Raw genomic sequence first — 20,518 nt, forward strand, 5'->3', positions numbered from 1 at the left:
TTCATTGTGATTTACACAGTCAAAGGCTTTGGCGTGATCAATAAAGCAGAAGTAGATGTTTTTCTGGAACTCTCTTGCTTTTTCGATTAACCAGCAGATGTTGGCAATTTGATCTATGGTTCCTTTGCCTTTCCTAAATCCAGCTTGAAAATCTCGAACTGTACGGTTCATATACTGTTGAAGCCTGGCTTGGAGAATTTTGAGCATTGCTTTGCTAGCACGTAAGATGAGTGCAATTGTGCACTAGTTTGAACATTCTTTGGCACCGCCCTTCTTTGGGATTGAAAAGAAAACTGAACTTTTCCAGTACTATGGAAAAGGTCTGCTGAGTTTTTCAAATTTGTGTAGCTGAGTTTTCTAAATTTGTGTAGCATATTGAGTGCAATACTTTAACAGCATCATCTTTTAAGATTTGAAATAGCTCAAGTGGAATAACATCACCCCCACTAGCTTTGTTCATAGTGATGCTTCCTAGTTCAGTTCAGTCGCTCAGTCGTGTCTGACTCTTTGCGACCCCATGAATCGAAGCACACCAGGCCTCCCTGTCCATCACCATCTCCCGGAGTTCACTCAAACTCACGTGAATCGACTTGGTGATGTCATGCAGCCATCTCAACCTCTGTCATCCCCTTTTTCTCCTGCCTTCAATCCCTCCCAGTATCACAGTCTTTTCCAATGAGTCAACTCTTCTCATGAGGTGGCCAAGTACTGGAGTTTCAGCTTTAGCATCATTCCTTCCAAAGAACACCCAGGGCTGATCTCCTTTAGAATGGACTGGTTGGATCTCCTTGCAGTCCAAGGGACTCTCAAGAGTCTTCTCCAACACCACAGTTCAAAAGCATCAATTCTTCAGCGCTCAGTTTTCTTCACAGTCCAACTCTTGCATCCATACATGTCATCCCAGGCTGTCTGGCTATAGGTGAGTGGTCACACCACTGTGGTTAATCTGGGTCATGACGATCTTGTTCATGTTCCTGTCCTTTTTCCATATTACATATATACTCCCATTTTCTTCTAAGACTTTTAGAGCTTTAATTCTTACATCCAGATGTATGATTCATTTTAAGGACTTATTTAATGTATGGTGTGAGGAAACAATAACACTTTACAACAACTGTGGTATACAGTTGTTCAAGCACCATTTGTTTTAAAGACTATTTCCTTTAACTGATTGAATTGTCTTGGTCCCCTTGATAGAAATCATGTCTTTGAGATTTTATTTCCAGGCTCTTAAATTCTAAATATATTATGTAATCATTTTCCTTCTATTTTCAGAATTAAATTTTTCAAACATTTTCTCCTTTTCTAAGCCTCAGCTACTCATTTCCATATCTGTACTCTAGATGTTGGTCTATCATATCAATGTTAACTGTATCAACTCTAAAATCTTAATTTCAAATATGACATTCTGATCACCATTTCCCAACCACTTGCTCTATCCTACTTTCCCATGTTAAAATTGTTCATTCAGTTCATCAAGAAATCTAGTTCATTGTTCCTGTCCTTTTTCCATATTACTCCCCAGCTATCTTATCTCCCAATAGCTGAGATTCCATTGTTCATCATTGTATCATTCTCACATGGAATATAACCAATCAGCCATCTCTCTCCTTTCTCTCTACTACTAACTTCTTAAAACTGCAAATCCAATGATATCTTCCTGTATGTCACTTAAGATGACTGGACAAAACCATGATAGTTGCTTACTCGATGTTTAGTTGTGGTCTGTATGAGCAATTAAGAAAAGCACAGTGTTGCTGCTGCTAAGTCACTTCAGTTGTGTCCGACTCTGTGCAACCCCATAGATGGCAGCCGACCAGGCTCTGCCGTCCCTGGGATTCTCCAGGCAAGAACACTGGAGTGGGTTGCCATTTCCTTCTCCAATGCATGAAAGTGAAAAGTGAAAGTGAAATCACTCAGTCGTGTCTGACTCTTGGGGACCCCCTGGACTGCAGCCTACCAGGCTCCTCCGTCCATGGGATTTTCCAGGCAAGAGTACTGGAGTGGGGTGCCATTGCCTTCTCCGAATCATCTTTCTAAAAGACAACATTGCTTCTGTCTAGCCCCAGCTCCTAATATCTGTACTGCACACCTGCATGCGCATGCATTTCAGCCACCACCTACATAAATCTGTGCCTTCCATTCTGCCTTTCTAGTTAAATTCCTGTTCATGCAGGAACTGTAGATCTAATTTCCTTCCACCAGAAGAAATAGAGGGGTCTAGTATGTCGGGATTCAAATCACGGAATAGGAACTGTCTCCCCAGCACTCAGCATCTGTCCCTAATCCCAGCCAAGTCATCATAAACAATAGTCAAGTGATGAAAGCTTCCCTGGAGCTCCCCAGATGGATGCCAGGGAATTAGAAAACCTTATGAGATTGTACATGAGATTTTATTTGAATGCCTACTATGTTTTATTTTCCTTAGGAGACAGTCTATTTATTTCATTGATTTCTCAGAGGGAACACAATCCTAAAACTGGTAAGAAGGTGGCTACATCAAAATTTAAAACTCTGTACATCAAAGGACACAATCAACAGACTGAAAAGGCAACTCATGCAATGGGAGAAAATATTTGCAAATTATATATCTGACAAGGAGTTAATATCCAGAATACATAAAGAAATCCTTCAACTCAATAATAATAACAACAAAACCCAACTACAAATTGGCAAAAGATTTCTGTGATATATTTCTCCAAAGAAGATATATGGTTAGTCAAAAAGCACATGAAAAGATGCTCAACATCACTAATTACTGTTGCTTATTGTTCAGTCACCCACTTGTGTCTGACTCTTTGTGACCCCATGGACTGCAGCACACTAGCCGTCCCTGCCTCTCACCATCTCCCGAAGTTTGCCCAAGCTCATGTCCATTGCATCGGTGATGCCATCAAGCCATCTCATCCTCCGACACCCTCTTTTCCTTCCACCATCAATCTTTCCCAGTGTCAGGGACTTTACCAATGAGTCAGCTGTTCGCATCAGATGACCAAAATATTAGAGCTTCAGCTTCAGTATCAGTCCTTCCAATAAGTATTCAGGGTTTATTTCCCTTAAGATTGACTGATCTGATCTCCTTGCTGTCCAGGAGATTTTCAGGAGTCTTCTCCAGCACCACAGTTCAAAGGCATCAATTCTTTGGCACTCTGCCTTCTTTACAGTCCATCTCTCACAATTGTTGACTATGTGGACCTTTGTTGGCAGAGTAATGTCTCTGCTTTTCAACACACTGTTGCTGCTGCTGCTGCTGCTAAGTTGCCTCAGTCGTGTCTGATTCTGTGTGACCCCATAGATGGCAGCCTACCAGGCTCCCCTGTCCCTGGGATTCTCCAGGCAAGAACACTGGAATGGGTTGCCATTTCCTTCTCCAATGCATGAAAGTGAAAAGTGAAAATGAAGGTGCTCAGTCGTGTCCGACTCTGTGCGACCCCATAGACGGCAGCCCACCAGGCTCCCCTGTCCATGGGATTTTCCAGGCAAGAGTACTGGAGTGGGGTGCCATTGGGGAAAAGCAAATCAAAACCATGAGATACCATTTTACCCCCATTAGGAATAGTTACTATAAAGAGAAAAACAAAAACAAAAGTACCAAGTGTGGTGAGGATGTAGAGAAATTAGAACCCTTGTGCACTGCTGGTGGGACTGTAAAATGGAAAAGCCACTATGGAAAAGCATACAGTGGCTCCTAAAAAAATTTTAAATAGAATTACAAAATGTTCTAGCAATTTTACTTCTAGATGTATACCCAAAAGAGTTGAAAGCAGAATCTCAAAGAGATATGTGTACACCCGTATTCATAACAGCACTAGTCATAATAGCAAAAAAGTGGAAGCAACCCAAGTGTCCATCACGGATGAACAGATGAGCAAAATGGGGTACAAACATACCATGGAATACTATTCAACCTTATAAAAGAAGGGAATTCTGACACATGTTATTCACACAATGGATGAATTTTAAAGACATTAGGGTAAGTGAAATCAGATCAGATCAGATCAGATCAGTCACTCAGTCGTGTCCAACTCTTTGCGACCCCATGAATTGCAGCACTCCAGGCCTCCCTGTCCATCACCAACTCCCGGAGTTCACTCAGACTCACGTCCATCAAGTCAGTGATGCCATCCAGCCATCTCATCCTCTGTCATCCCCTTCTCCTCTTGCCCTCAATCCCTCCCAGCATCAGAGTCCTTTCCAATGAGTCAACTCTTCGCATGAGGTGGCCAAAGTACTGGAGTTTCAGCTTTAGCATCATTCCTTCCAAAGAAATCCCAGGGCTGATCTCCTTCAGAATGGACTGGTTGGATCTCCTCGCAGTCCAAGGGACTCTCAAGAGTCTTCTCCAACACCACAGTTCAAAAGCATCAATTCTTCGGCACTCAGCCTTCTTCACAGTCCAACTCTCACATCCATACATGACCATGGGAAAAACCATAGCCTTGACTAGACGAACCTTTGTTGGCAAAGTAATGTCTCTGCTTTTGAATATGCTGTCTAGGTTGGTCATAACTTTCCTTCCAAGGAGTAAGTGCCTTTTAATTTCGTGGCTTCAATCACCATCTGCAGTGATTTTGGAGCCCAGAAAAATAAAGTCTGACACTGTTTCCACTGTTTCCCCATCTATTTCCCATGAAGTGATGGGACCGGATGCCATGATCTTCGTTTTCTGAATGTTGAGCTTTAAGCCAACTTTTTCACTCTCCCCTTTCACTTTCATCAATAGGCTTTTGAGTTCCTCTTCACTTTCTGCCATAGGGCGGTGTCATCTGCATATCTGAGGTTATTGATATTTCTCCAGGCAATCTTGATTCCAGCTTGTGTTTCTTCCAGCCCAGCGTTTCTCATGATGTACTCTGCATATAAGTTAAATCAGCTGGGTGACAATATACAGCCTTGATGTACTCCTTTTCCTATTTGGAACCAGTCTGTTGTTCCATGTCCAGTTCTAACTGTTGCTTCCTGACCTGCATACAGGTTTCTCAAGAGGCAGGTCAGGTGGTCTGGTATTCCCATCTCTTTCAGAATTTTCCACAGTTTATTGTGATCCACACAGTCAAAGGCTTTGGCATAGTCAATAAAGCAGAAATAGATGTTTTTCTGGAACTCTCTTGCTTTTTCGATGATCCAGTGGATGTTGGCAATTTGATCTCTGGTTCCTCTGCCTTTTTAAAACCAACTTGAACATCTGGAAGTTCACGGTTCACATATTGCTGAAGCCTGGCTTGGAGAATTTTGAGCATTACTTTACTAGCGTGTGAGATGAGTGCAATTGTGCGGTAGTTTGAGCATTCTTTGGCATTGCCTTTCTTTGGGATTGGAATGAAAACTGACCTTTTCCAGTCCTGTGGCCACTGCTGAGTTTTCCAAATGTGCTGGCATATTGAGTGCAGCACTTTCACAGCATCATCTTTCAGGATTTGGAATAGCTCAACTGGAATTCCATCACCTCCACTAGCTTTGTTCGTAGAGATGCTTTCTAAGGCCCACTTGACTTCACATTCCAGGATGTCTGGCTCTAGGTGAGTGATCACACCATCGTGATTATCTGGGTCGTGAAGCTCTTTTTTGTACAGTTCTTCTGTATATTCTTGCCATCTCTTCTTAATATCTTCTGCTTCTGTTAGGTCCATACCATTTCTGTCCTTTATTGAGCCCATCTTTGCATGAAATATTCCTTTGGTATCTCTGATTTTCTTGAAGAGATCTCTAGTCTTTCCCATTCTGTTGTTTCCCTCTATTTCTTTGCATTGATCACTGAAGAAGGCTTTCTTATCACTCCTAACTATTCTTTGGAACTCAGCATTCAGATGTTTATATCTTTCCTTTTCTCCTTTGCTTTCCACTTCTCTTCTTTTCACAGCTATTTGTAAGGCCTCTCCAGACAGCCATTTTGCTTTTTTGCATTTCTTTTCCATGGGGATGGTCTTGATCCCTGTCTCCTGTACAGTGTCACAAACCTCATTCCATAGTTCATCAGGCACTCTATCTATCAGATCTAGGCCCTTAAATCTATTTCTCACTTCCACTGTATGATCATAAGGGATTTGATTTAGGTCATACCTGAATGGTCTAGTGGTTTTCCCCACTTTCTTCAATTTAAGTCTGAATTTGGCAATGAGGAGCTCATGATCTAAGCCACAGTCTGCTCCCGGTCTTGTTTTTGCTGACTGAATAGAGCTTCTCCATCTTTGGCTGCAAAGAATATAATCAATCTGATTTTGGTGTTGACCATCTGGTGATGTCCATGTATAGAGTCTTCTCTTGTGTTGTTGGAAGAGGGTGTTTGTTATGACCAGTGCATTTTCTTGGCAAAACTCTATTAGCCTTTGCCCTGCTTCATTCCGTATTCCAAGGCCAAATTTGCCTGTTACTCCAGGTGTTTCTTGACTTCCTACTTTTGCGTTCCAGTCCCCTATAATGAAAAGGACAACTTTTTTGGGTGTTAGTTCTAAAAGGTCTTGTAGGTCTTCATAGAACCTTTCAACTTCAGCTTCTTCAGCGTTACTGGTTGGGGCATAGGCTTGGATTACCGTGATATTGAATGGTTTGCCTTGGAAATGAACAGAGATCATTCTGTCATTTTTGAGATTGCATCCAAGTACTGCATTTCGGACTCTTTTGTTGACCATCATGGCTACTCCATTTCTTCTGAGGGATTTCTGCCCACAGTAGTAGATATAATGATCATCTGAGTTAAATTCACCCATTCCAGTCCATTTCAGTTCGCTGATTCCTAGAATGTTGACATTCACTCTTGCCATCTCCTGTTTGACCACTTCCAATTTGCCTTGATTCATGGACCTGACATTCCAGATTCCTATGCAATATTGCTCTTTACAGCATCAGACCTTGCTTCTATCACCAGTCACATCCACAGCTGGGTATTGTTTTTGCTTTGGCTCCATCCCTTCATTCTTTCTGGAGTTATTTCTCCACTGATCTCCAATAGCATATTGGGCAACTACTGACCTGGGGAGTTTCTCTTTCAGTATCCTATCATTTTGCCTTTTCATACTGTTCATGGGGTTCTCAAGGCAAGAATACTGAAGTGGTTTGCCATTCCCTTCTCCAGTGGACCACACACATTCTGTCAGATCTCTCCACCATGACCTGCCTGTCTTGGGTTGCCCCACGGGCATGGCTTAATTTCATTGAGTTAGACAAGGCTGTGGTCCTAGTGTGATTAGATTGACTAGTTTTCTGTGAGTATGGTTTCAGTGTGTTTGCCCTCTGATGCCCTCTTGCAACACCTACCAGTCACAACAAAACAAGTACCCTATGATTCCACTTAAGTACCCAGAGTGGCCAAATTCATAGAGACAGAAAGTACAACGGTGGTTGCTTGATCACGTCTCATTCTTTTGGCTAAGACTGAGTACAGTGGTGGTTGCTTGAGGCTGGGAGAGGGGAGACTGGACATTACTGTTTAATGGATGTAGATGTTCAGTTTTTCAAAGTGAAAATAGTTCTGGAGGTTAATTGCACAGCAATGTGAATGTACTTAACACTACTGAACTGAACATTTGAAAATAATTAAGATGTTAATGTGTATTTTATCACAATTAAAAATTTTTAAACAATTTTTAAAAATGTGAAACCTACCATACACTTGAGAAACTATTTTATTGACCAAAAAGATGGGTTAAGGAAGATTGGATTCAGGTCACATTATGTCTTTTTATCTCCATAACTTAAATAATTAATTGAGTTGGGATTTTGTTCACTTTAGTTTAGAGGTATGTAACTGACCAGAATTTCTTAGATGAAGATGACTTTGAAGATGTGGTTTGAAGACATTGATTTGGTTTTAGATTTTAATGGACATCACATGATAAATGGACTTGCTGTGTAGTTAATGCCGGTAGCTCTGACATCTGGTGAAAGAAAGCAGTGTGGTAGGATAAGAGGAATTTTGACCTGAGTCATGAAATCGGGGCATCAATCTTTGTCCCATCACTGGTGACCTAGGGCAATGCAAACAACTTCTCTGAGCCTCAGATGCTCTATCTATAAAATGGGACAAATAATATATGTTTCTTATTTCCTAGTATGTTACAAGGCTCAAGTAAGAAAATAAATGCAAATACACTTTAAAAGCTCTGAAGTGTGATCCAGAAAAGGTATTTAGTCTAATTCTCATGAGCCTTGGTTATGTTCTCCTTCAATTATTGTTATGTCTCTTTTCTAAGTCAATCTGTTATTTATTAGTTTTATTGACTTATTCAGGGGCTTCCCTGGCGGCTCAGCAGTAAAGAATCCACCTGCAATGTAGGAGACGTGGGTTCAATCCCTGGGTTGGGAAGATCCCCTGGAGGAGGGTATGGCAACCCACTCCAGTATTCTTGCCTGGAGAATCCCATGGACTGAGGAACCTGGCAGGCTACAGTGTATAGGGTTGAAGAGTCAGACGTGACTAAAGCAACGCAGCACACACACGGTTGACTTAAGCAACTTAGCACACAATGAAGAATATCATAATTAATATCAGTCTTATGCAAATTATCTTCCAATCTTTATTAATGTGCAGGCATATAATTCTCTATGGAAACTAGCTGTTGTTTACCTCTTTATATTCTGTTTTTTCCATTTAACATCATACCCCATTCTCAGGTATTAATGAGAATTATGAAAGTATCTGTTACTGCAAACCAGTAATATGTCATAGTTTGTGGCATCATTCTTGGAGAGGCCCAAGTCTTAAAATGTTGGCCAATAAACAGAAGCCTCTAGAGACAAACTGATGTACTGAATATGCCTTGCACAAAAGTGCCAAACTATAATCTGATGGAACTGAGAATGAATGGAGTGTCAGCCTTTTTGGCTGAGAGAGTTCTGAGGCAATGCCCTAAGGAAAACAGAAATGATGAATGTGGTAAATGGCAGTCCTGGGAGAGAGAGAGACTTAAATTCTGTAGAGTTATTAACCAAAGCTAGATTCATCACAAGTGAAAGACCAAAGCAGGAAACCAAGCATAGGGAGACATGGGGACATCCCTGGTGGTCCAGTGGTTAAGAATCTGCCTTGTAATGCAGAGGCCACAGGTTCAACCCTTGGTCTAGGTGCCAGGATCCCACATGCCTCGGAGCGGCTAAGCACCGGTGCTGCAAGTACTGAAGCCCAAATGCTCTGGAGTGCCAGCAACACAACTAGAGAGTACACACTGCAACAAAAGATTCTGCATGCATGACACAAGAATATCCCACATGCAACAGCAAAGACTCCATGCAGCCAAATAAATTAATTTTTTTTAATGAGTAAGGAGATGGTACATAAAGTGGTTCGTAATTGCAGTAGCAGTCCATAAAACATGGATTTGAGTTCCGATTCTGTCACCAACTAATGTCACTGACTTATCATTGGGAAGGACAACTTAACTTCTACAAGTCTCCATTGTCCCATCTACAAGAGAGAATAGTAGTATCTAACTCATAGGATTGCTTGGAAATTGAATGAGATAATGCATGTAAAGCACTTCACACATGCTCAGAAATTGCAGATGTTAAGAGTAAATTTGGCAATCCATTTCTGTATCTTAAATACTCACAGTGTGAAGGCTAAATGACCTCTCTGTGAAGTGCTCAAGGCATACCAATCTTGTAGGAGTCAGGCATCCCTAACTGGAGGTGCCAACTCAGTCCCTTTTGAAGGATGTTAAATTTAAAAGGCAGCACTTCTGTTGCATTCAGTGACAAGATGGCATCCATGCCTCCTACTGTAAACCCTTAGCTGACGCCTGAGTACAGGGTACAGTATTTACTATTTACAAATGTCTGATCATCCAACATTAGTGATGCAATGTGGTGGCCAGCCCTCCCTCAAGTCTCAGGTACTTGCAATTCATCCTTCATTAGATAGCAGTATCTGTTGGCAAAGAAAAAATATTGAAGTCCACTTCTAAACATTACAAATTCTGGATGAATAGAAAAGATTTCTTAAGCTGCTAATGAGAAGTAGGTTTATCCAAGTGTGAAAGCAAATCCTGTGATCTGAGGAAGGCAAGGGGCGTGAAAGCAGCAGGCAACCCACAGTTAGTAAATTCGCAGGGTCTGAAACTGCTCCTCGACAAGCCGCAACACCCAGCAGCTTCAAAAATGTGGGGTTTTGGTTTTCTTCCCCTTAAGGTTGACCCAGGAGCAACAATTGGCTCATTTGGCAGAAAAGCTGCACTTTCCAACATGCAGAAAACATCAAGGCATTGATGTAGAGGAGGCTTATGCAGTTTCCCTGTGTCCAACATTGGATTTTTCCAGGCATATCCTATGCCCCAACAAGTCCATTCCTAGGTGTATGCTCAACAGACAGCCACCCCTACGTGCGCCAAAAGCACGTACAAGACAGCGACAGCGGCTTCGTCTGTAACAGCTCCAAAGCAGAAACAACCCAAAGGTCCAATGTATCTATGGATCGATAAATTATGGTATATTCATATAAATGAATGATAATCAGCAATGAAAATGAATAAACTACTACTGCACAAAACGATATGAATGAACTCACAAACATAAAGTCCAGAAGCCAGATAGAAAAGAATATGTACCTGATGACTGCTGTTTTAAAAAGCTCAAAATCAAGCTGGCCTAATCTATGATGCAGAAGATTTTGAGAGGTGATCACCTTTGTGGATAAGGAAGGGGTCAATGAGTGCCCACTGGAAAGTGCCCACTGGGGCTTCTGGGATTTTGGTGATGTTCTATTTATTGACTATGAGGTAGTTATGTGAGTGTGTTAACTATGTACTAATTCATCAAACTGTCACTTTGACTTGTTCAGTTTTCTATATGCACACATACTTCAATTTTAAAATTTTATTAAAACAGATTTTTACTAAAATGACTAATACAAAAAATGGAGAAATTACCTTATTGTATCAGAGTGATGGACAATTTGATCTAAGTTCCCTATAAGGTAACCAAGAGACACTCATTAAAGATGCTATATGTGCAGTCATCATTAAGTTAAACTTCTGTCTTTTGTCCAAATAACCTGCCCTGACACTTTAATCTAATAATCCATTATTACCTTCTTCAAGTTACAGTATTTTTATTTATTTGGTTTAACAAGTTCTATATATTCATAATTGCTATGAAAAATATGCCTTCTCTGTATTAAATGATCTCTTTCAAGCCTCAAGGGGTATCCCACCCATCCTAGTATGCCAGAAGTTAATGAATAAGTATACATTCATATTTTATAATTTTGTCAGTACATTTTGTATAGTCTCTCCATACTCATATTCCCACATTCAATGCTTGTAAGCTTTATTCTCTGTGGGTAGACCCTCAGATTTGGACTTTGGCTTCCCGAGCATTTTAGCAGCTTTCTTTGAACCTGGTCTGTGTTCATGAAGTCTTTCCTAGTTTCATTGTCCGTGATCCTAAGGAGGGGGGTGAGCTCTACATTGCCTGAACACCCTTCTCTCGCATGCCCAGCTTCCTGAGCCTTTTGGGCAGCTTTCAGGAATATAAAAATTGCCAGCCTGGCTAACCTGCATCAAAGCTGTTAGCTCACCTTTTGTATAGTTATTGAGAAATACATTATTTGTATTTGCCACACTGCAGCTCATCTGTCTGCCTCATTCTCGGAACACTCACAGAGCCTTGCATTTGCTTTTTGAAATAAATCCACTAGAGCAGCGATACCCAACCTTTCTGGCACCAGAGATTGATTTCGTGGCAGAAAATTTTTCCATGCACTGGGGTGGGAGGGATGGTTTCAGGATGATGCAAGAGCATTACATTTATTGTGCACTTTATTTCTAATCTAATGCTGCTGCTGATCTGACAGAAAGTACTGGTTCAAGGCCTGGAGTTTGGGGACTTCTGCACTAGAGAGTCCTCGAGTTTCTTGATTTTCTTTGTAAAATTGACATCAGTGTGTATTCTTGCCTCTAAAACAATTATAAGGAATTAAAAATATATAAGCTCAGCATCAAGTCTACATTTAGCCTTGCTGATTGAAAAAAGTACTTATGTAATTTTTAGGTGACATTTCCTGGCATTAGTCTGATTTCTTATCCTTGGTAACACATTTTCCAAAGTGAAAGTGTTAGTCGCTCAGTCGTGTCCAACTCTTTGGGACCCCATGGACTGTAGCCCACCAGGCTCCTCTCCCCATGAGATTCTCCAGGCAAGAATACTGGAGTGGGTAGCCATTCCCTTCTCCAGGGAATCTTCCCAACCCAGGGATTGAACCTAGGTCTCTTGCACTGCAGGCATATTCTCTATGTCTGAGCCACCAAGGAAGCCCACATTTCCCCAAAGTCTATATTAATAGTTTTTGGGTTTTTTCTAAGATTTTAACATGAAACCTAATCTATGGCCATTGGAAAATCCAATACATATATGTGGTAGTTGACACTTATCTGAATAATGACAACAAGTAACATCAGGAGCTTGTAATCAGAGTTGAGGACCCTGATCAGTGATTACATGCTTTTCTCTCTTTTAATCTCTTCAGATATCCCAGTGGGTGAGTACTGTCACCATTCCAAGTTTAACAAACAGGCTGAGGTCACCTATCTCTCATTGGCAGAGCCTTGCTCTGAATTCAGGTGTGATTGTTGCTGTCTACACCACTGACACATCACTACTCCCCCTTGAATGTAACTTCCTTTAGTAGTCTAACTGGATACATCACCTTCTGTGAAATATTATGAACCTTAATTATCCTATATTAAAATTAAAACACCACAATGCATTTCAAAGTGAAATTTAAGTTATTTTTGGATGAAGAAAGTTCTTAAATTATCCGCTGCCATTAGCATTAGTAATCAAGGTTTGAGTGCAAACAGAAACAATTTAAAGAAATTGTTGGTTGAATTGGTTGGAAAAAATACACACCTCAAATGTTTCGTGCAAAGGAACAGAAAAGAACCTCCCTTCTTGTCTGACTTCATTGTTGCAGGTGACTGTGACCCTGTTGCTCTGAAGATATCAGTTCAGTTCAGTTCAGTTCAGTCACTCAGTCGTGTTCGACTCTTTGTGACCCCATGAATCTCAGCACGCCAGGCCTCCCTATCCATCACCAACTCCCAGAGTTCACTCAGCCTCACGTCCATAGAGTCAGTGATGCTAGCCAGCCATCTCATCCTCTGTCGTCCCCTTCTCCTCCTGCCCCAATCCCTCCCAGCATCAGAGTCTTTTCCAATGAGTCATCTCTTCGCATGAGGTAGCCAAAGTACTGGAGTTTCAGGAAACAAATCTGTAGGCAAGAGGATTAGGTATCTTTAATTTTCTTTGTTACTTAACTTTTTTTCTCTTATTCTTTATTCTCAAGTAAGGAGACAATTCATGAGGTTGCAAAGAGTTGGACATGACTGAAACAACTGAGCATACAAGGAGACGATGGGATTAGTGTGCCAGGCACATTTTTCATGTTAATAGTATGGCTCATACTTTGATATTAAAAATTATGACAAATACTCAGATCCATTTCCAGCAGTCTCAAGAAAGCAGTGCTTAAACTTCCAGAGAAAAAGAGATGCAAGGGGTCACTGAGGGCATTATACTAATGTGTACAAACACAGGTAAACTAAGCCCACTGCACTGGAAGATTTGAACTTCACAGGTAAGATAAGTGAGGTCACTATGAAAATGTCCAAGTAAGATTGCTCCTTGAAAACAGGCTCAAAGGGGGACAAGCAAATTTTAAACAGCTGAGTTTGAGGTGAGCTTCAAGAAGAGGTCTGATGGTGATGCTAGACAGAAGTGAACTGGCATGAATTCATTTTAGAAGAAATATTTTTATACTCTACATCATGAGCCTGTAACTGAATCAAGGAAAATGCTTCAAAATTAATTACACATCTATCAAAAAATGAGAGGAGCTAGTATACAAAGGCCAAGAAATTCTCATTCACTGAGTATGTTCATGCGAAAGCTCTGAGGTCACGTCATACCCAGTGCAAATCTCAGATTATTTTTGAGAACTGAGCAATGCAGAAAGAGGGCTGATGGGACCTGAAAGATTCATTCATTGCATTGACACTGCATGAGCATGCTCAGCTGTGTATGACTCTTTGTGACCTGACAGACTGTAGCCCGCCAGGGTCCTCTGTCCGTGGGATTCTCCAGGCAAGAATTCTGGAGTGGGTTGCCATTCCCTTCTCAAGGGGACCTTCCCAAACCAGGGACTGAACCTGCATCTCTTGCGTCTCCCGCACTGGCAGGTGGATTCTTTACCCCTAACACTACCTGCGAATCCCAGGTATAAGCCAATTTCACCCAGGGAGTTTTCCAAGAACTACCTCTTTGGAAATGATACTAAAATATTCACCAGGATTAAGCTTTTCCAAGAAGAAAAAAATAATAACCACCCCAACTCTCCCCACTAAATCTGCCTTATCTATTCTAACTGCAGTGGTACAGCTTGGAAGGAAGGAGGGAAGGAAAGAGGAGAGGAAGGAGGGAATTACAATTCTTCCTTCTTTGTCCAAAAGACAAGGATGATGTTCATGATGAGGCTAAGGGCATAGTATCTAAAATATCCCCACCACTGCCCCACTGTATCCTCTTTCTCTGCTGTATTTTTCTTCACAGTGCTCATTATCACTGGACATTAGTGTCTGTCACTTGGCTATTTGCAGGTTGAGTACTGTCTCCATGGCAGTGTAAGCCGGAGGCAGCATGTGTCATCTCACGGCAGCTGTCTTCCACTCCCAGAAAGGTGTCTAGGAAACTAGGCACTCAATATATATTTGTGGAATAACAAATGGGTTAATGGATCTATTATTAGCTAATTAATCTGTGATGGGTATCAGAATATCTTCCTTTTTCAAAATATTAATATCTGGGCCTCCTATTCCCTATCAGGTATAGGATCCATCAGGTATAGGACACTGACATTGCTCCCCCAAGCCTAAGCCCAGCTTAGGGCCACTGTCTTAAGAACATACACACAAAAAATTTCACTTATGCAGAGAAATTCAAGGTAAAAAGAGAAAATAGACTCTGATAGAAAGTGAGAAGATAGAACAGGCAATTCAAAAAGATGAAAAGAAATAGGAAAAATACAGCCTGTGCAGTAATTGAAAAAATAGCTTAAAGATTGATGAGAGACTAGTTTTTTAGAATCTTTGCCATTTCAATGCAAGAAAAAACTTCATTTTTTGAAAGTGTACAGTGAAAGCACTTTTATATGTGGTTAGTGAAGTATCAAGGTTTAGACAGTCTTCACTCTGTGTAGTCTTACTGTGAGTAGGCTGCCAATTATGATGTCTATCTTGCCAGAAAGGTAAGCCCAAGGTAGATCCAACACAGGGGAGATAGGGAATTGCACTAGAAAGACTAATTCTTTAGTTCCCCTAGATCACTACATGTTGAACTCTCAGAGATGTTTAAAGATGTTGAACTCTCAGAGAAATCAATACCCAAGGACTGCCCCACTGCTCTTCAACTGACATTAGGAAGTGCAGCATCTGCTATGGACTTCCAGAGAAGGAGAAATTAAAAGAACGTTATTTTCTTGAAGAGTCAAACTTAAGAAGATCACACTGTCTAAAGCAAAGAAAACAATACTGTAAGTATCTAGTTCTTGCTAAGCCAAAACCTGTCAGAACTGCATCATTATCTAGTAACACAGTGAAGAAAAGAGTAAGAAAGGAAATGCCCCACTGAGCTGCATGCCGGGCATGGTGCTAAGACTCTACATGTTAGTCCTCTCCCCATGTGCTTCTTTCTCCCTTGGGAGCCAGGAGCTTTACTTGCCAAGGTGTAATAGACATGTATTAATCTATACGGAGGAGATCTGAGCAATCTGGCGTTTGGGTTTTTGTTTTTGTTTTTATGGCTGCGTTTTGGTCTTTGTTGCAGCACATGGGCTTTACTCTAGTTATGGTGTGCAGGCTTAGTCGCTCCAAAGCATGTGGGATCTTAGTTCCCCAATCAGGGACTGAAACTGAGTCCCCTGCATTGGAAGGCAGATTGTTAACCACTGGATTACCAGGGAAGTGCCCAGGAGTTTGCTATTAATACAAGAATAGTCTTTAAATGCACTTTTTGTTTGTTTTGAGTGTATGTAGGTTAGCTAGATAATGAGTCAAAGCCAAAAAGAATTTTTGTGTTTCAGTAATCATTTTCCTAAAGTGATTTCAAATAAGTAGGTGGAACTATATTCTCTATTCTATACATTTAAAAAAACATCAACAGCAGTTTTCATAATGTCTCAACCAAATGTCTTCCTCTGAAGAATATTCACAAAGAAAATGTAAATTCTGAACACAGCTAATTTGGTGATGTAAAAGTCAAATTGTTGAGTCTCCAAAGCTCATTGGTAACAATTTTGGCCGGGGTGGTGGCTCAGTTGTGTGAAGTGAGAACCTTTATCCCTAGACTATGTGTGTGTGTGCTCACACACACATGTGTATGTGTGCGTGTGTCTGTTCAGTTGCTCAGTCATGTCTGACTCTTTTTGACCCCATGGACTATCCCACCAGGCTCCCCTGTCCATAGAATATTCCAGGCAAGAAAACTGGAACTGGTTACCATTTCCTACTCCAGGGGATCATCCCGACCTAGGGATCAAACCCATGATTCCTGCATTGTAGGCAGATTCTTTACCACTGAGCCACCTGAGAAGCCCATCCTTCAACATATTGCCACCAGTTTGTATTGGTCCCCAAAAGGAACCACCATAGAGGGTAAGAAAAAGTTACTCCTTTTCAATTTCCAACCTTGTCATTGAGCAGTAAACCATGATTCTTCTACTTTCTACCACTTCCTCTCAAACAAATGTAATGTCCAGAATTTCTAAACATGGATGGAGAACATGATACTAACTAAAACTTAGAAATTTTACTGAGAGCAATTCAAAATCTTTCCCATGAAAAGGCCTCATCCTTGTTTCTCCTTTCCTTCTTACCTTTCCTTGCAGGTAACAGAGTGCTCCCCTATGTGTCTTAAGAGATACAAACTTTCATTTTTACTCTTAAATCCAGAGGCACTACAGATCCAGAATCAATTGTTTCTGGATCCGATTCTCTCTTGGTTCTTATCCTCCTAGACATAAAATTGCTGCCTCAGCTCCAAGCATCATACCCTCATTTTACATAGCCAGACACAGACCGGAAGGTGGAGCAGTGATTTCTCTCATATTTACAGGAAGACCATATAATTTATCACTTGAATTAGAATTTTTTAAAGTAAAAGAAGGTACTGTTAGAAATTTAATCAGGACAATACACATAAACCAGTACGATCTCAGGAAAACTGAGATATGTGCTTGCCTTACTTATTAGAGATGAAAGCATTTCCCAGAAGCTCTGGATGTTTGGAAGGGACTCCCCTTCCGCGAGCACACTGCCACCCATAGAGGCTTCCATTAGCCGGGAAGAAGGTGGCTTAGCTATTGAGTAAGCAACAAAACGTTGTTGTTGTTCAGTTGCCAAGTCGTGTCCAACTCTTCATGACCCCCTGGACTGTAGCACGCCAAGCTTCCCTGTCCCTTACCATCTCCTGGAGTTTGCACAAGTTCATTTCCATTGAATCAGTGATGCCATCTAACCATCTCATGCTCTTTTCCCCTCTTCTCCTTTTGCCTTCAATCTTTCCCAGCACCAGGGTCTTTTCCAGTGAGTCGGCTCTTTGCATCAGGTGGCCAAAGTATTAGAGTTTCAGCTTCAGCATCAGTCCTTCCAAAGAGTAGTCAGGGTTGATTTCCTTTAAGATTGACTAGTTTGATCTCCTTGCTGTCCAAGGGACTCTCAAGAGTCTTCTCCAGCACCACAGTTTGAAAGCATCTATTCTTTGGTGCTCTGCCTTCTTTATTGTCCTGCTCTCATGTCCGTACATGACTACTGGAAACACCATAGCCTTGACTATATAGACCTTTGTCAGCAAAGTGATGTACCTGCCATTAATCCAGGTCCATGACAGTAAACATAAATATCCTCTTAAAGTCTTAGAAATGGAGAAGGAGAACTGCTTTTCTGAGAACACACTTACAGGAGGAGGAAGAGCTGTCATGGTAGTAACCATCCTTCCTCTAGACTTAAATCCTCACAAATCCCATTATTAGACACAAAACTCTCTACTGCCCATTTGAGTCAGTATTCTCAAAGTGCATAGCGCAGTGCCCTATACATGGGATGAGCCCGCAGTCAGTCTTTCAGTGAGTAGGCATTTCATAGCTCAAAGCAGGAGCATCCACCTACAGGCAAGGATGCTGATGTTGGGAGACATATTTCAGCCTGAATGTCGGGTTGAATGGCATTTATACTCTCAAAGTTGAGAATTCTAGAATAAATGCCTTGAGACTTTATTCTAGCTTCACTCTCCAAGTCATAACAATGAAGTATTGCCTCTTATATAATCTCTAAGCATCCCATTTTAAAAATCATTTGATGTACCTTCAAACGAAAATGCCTCAAAGTCCTGAAAGTTTATTCAGAAGGTTGGTAAGTAGTCAAAACAGATGTGCAATAAAAACCTTTGTCATCCTTTTTTGACAGTATCTGAGTCACCTGAAAACATAAAATCAACATTCTGTTCCAAGACTTTGTTTCTCATGGTGGGAATACATATGTACTATGCCTTATAAACTGTAAATGTTGAGTTAAATATGTTCTCAGCCAAAGGGGAAACACACACCTGTCAGACTTTGATTTTATTAAGTATGATGGCCAAGGTCCAAAAGCCAAGGATTTGACATTTGGCATGAAAAAATTATTTCCATTATTAAATCTTCATTTCTATCTGGAGTAATTGACAGTGGGGTAAAGAAAAATTTTTCACATTTGTGTAAGTCTAATGCCTATCTTAAGTTGCTGCACCAAAGAGTCTTACAAAGTTGGTCGAGGATGCATGTGCTTCAGTGTCATGTTTTAGGGGATGATGTTGGGTCACTCACGAAGAATTAGACCCAATCTTCCCACTTCCAGAAGCATCTTTCCCACATCTCTGAGGATAGGAAATTAACCTATATGTCAATTGCTGATGTTCTCAGCTTGTGAAATATTGAAAACCTCTAATTAAGTAGAAGGTAATGGAAATCAGACCAGATTCTTGGATTTTAGCATAATTATATCCCATTACAATTATAAGCAGTGACAGATTTTATTTTATTTTCTTGGGCTTCAAAATCACTGTGGATGGTAACCGCACCCATGAAACTCAAAGATGCTTGCTCCTTGGAAGGAAAGCTATGACAAACCTAGACAGTGTATTAAAAAGCCAAGACATCACTTTGCCAACAAATGTCCATATAGTCAAAGCTATGGTTTTTCCATATGGTAGTCATGTGTGGATGTGAGAGTTGGACCATAAAGAAAACTGGGCACTGAAGGATTGATGCTTTCAAATTGTGGTGCTGGAAAAGACTCTTGAGAGTCCTCCGAACTGCAAGGAGATCAAACCAGTCAATCCAAAATGAAATCAACCCTGAATATTCATTGGAAGGACAGATGCTGAAGCTAAAGCTCCGATACATTGGCCACCTGATATGAAGAGCTGACTCATTGCAAAAGACCCTGATGTTGGGAAAGATTGAAGGCAACAGGAAAAGAAGGCGGCAGAGAATGAGATGGTTAAATAGTATCACCAACATGAACTTGAGAAAATTCCAAAAGACGGTGAAGGACAGAGGGGCCTGGTATGCCGCAATCCATGGGGACTCAAAGAGTCAGACACGACTTAGCGACTGAACAACAAATCCCATTATTCTAAGTTTTTAGAATGTGTTAGGAAAGCGCCTCCCTTTCCATGAATGTATAACATGCCCAAGAAATAGAGAGACCCAGCTATATTTTTAGACTTTGGATCCTGTGACCATTTATCGAGGAGGATTGGTACTCTTACAAATGTTCTTCCCAAATGATACTATATGTACTGTAATCAATCTAGTCTATTTGTAACCAAATCTTTAGTGTTTCATTATTATTATTATGGTCCACATTGAATTGTTCAAAAACAAACAAAAAATCAACTTAAAATTAAAAAAATTCTATTCCCCATGTAATGAATGAATAAGGGCAATCCTGACTCTTTAGCAATCCCCTTTATGGTGGACTTTTTTCATTCAATGAAAAAGAAATAATGACATAAGTAAAGATATTAGAAAAGTGCTTTGCAGAAAAAGTTATTTCTAGATTTAAATCATTGCCATTAAAGGGTGAAAAGGCAGTTTTGTACCTGTCTGATAAAAGGAATTCCATTCAGTACCTTGCAAAGTGAACTTGTCACAGTCTCCTGCTATGATCTCAGAGTGAACCCTAAATTCACTACATCTTGTGCAAAGATCGCGTATCAACATGCCATCTTAAGAAAGGCACAGAAGTAAAAAGCAATCTTAGGATCCTGTCCAGGCATATGAAAAGGCTGACAAATAGTCAGACTTGCAGGTAAAATATTTCTTCTTCAATAATGGTCTCAAAAAGCCACAGGAACATGTTCTGCTTTTGAACATGTTCTGCTTTTAAACATGCGCCATTCATCTAGCCTACAATTGTATATTGCTTGGCAAACAGGCATATTATTTTAGTCTGAGGACCAACCTCATCAACTATGGCTGATTTGCTTCAAGCTT

The 20,518-nt window shown here is 40.7% G+C and overlaps 1 pseudogene; it reads right to left on the minus strand.

Annotated features, from left to right (window-relative positions):
- Positions 1 to 5,040: 5,040 nt before the first annotated feature.
- LOC132343577 (uncharacterized) lies at positions 5,041 to 5,739 on the minus strand (annotated as a pseudogene).
- Between the last annotated feature and the right edge of the window lie 14,779 nt (positions 5,740 to 20,518).

Source organism: Bos taurus, chromosome 2 (assembly GCF_002263795.3).
Source record: "Bos taurus isolate L1 Dominette 01449 registration number 42190680 breed Hereford chromosome 2, ARS-UCD2.0, whole genome shotgun sequence".
Lineage (NCBI taxonomy): Eukaryota > Metazoa > Chordata > Mammalia > Artiodactyla > Bovidae > Bos > Bos taurus.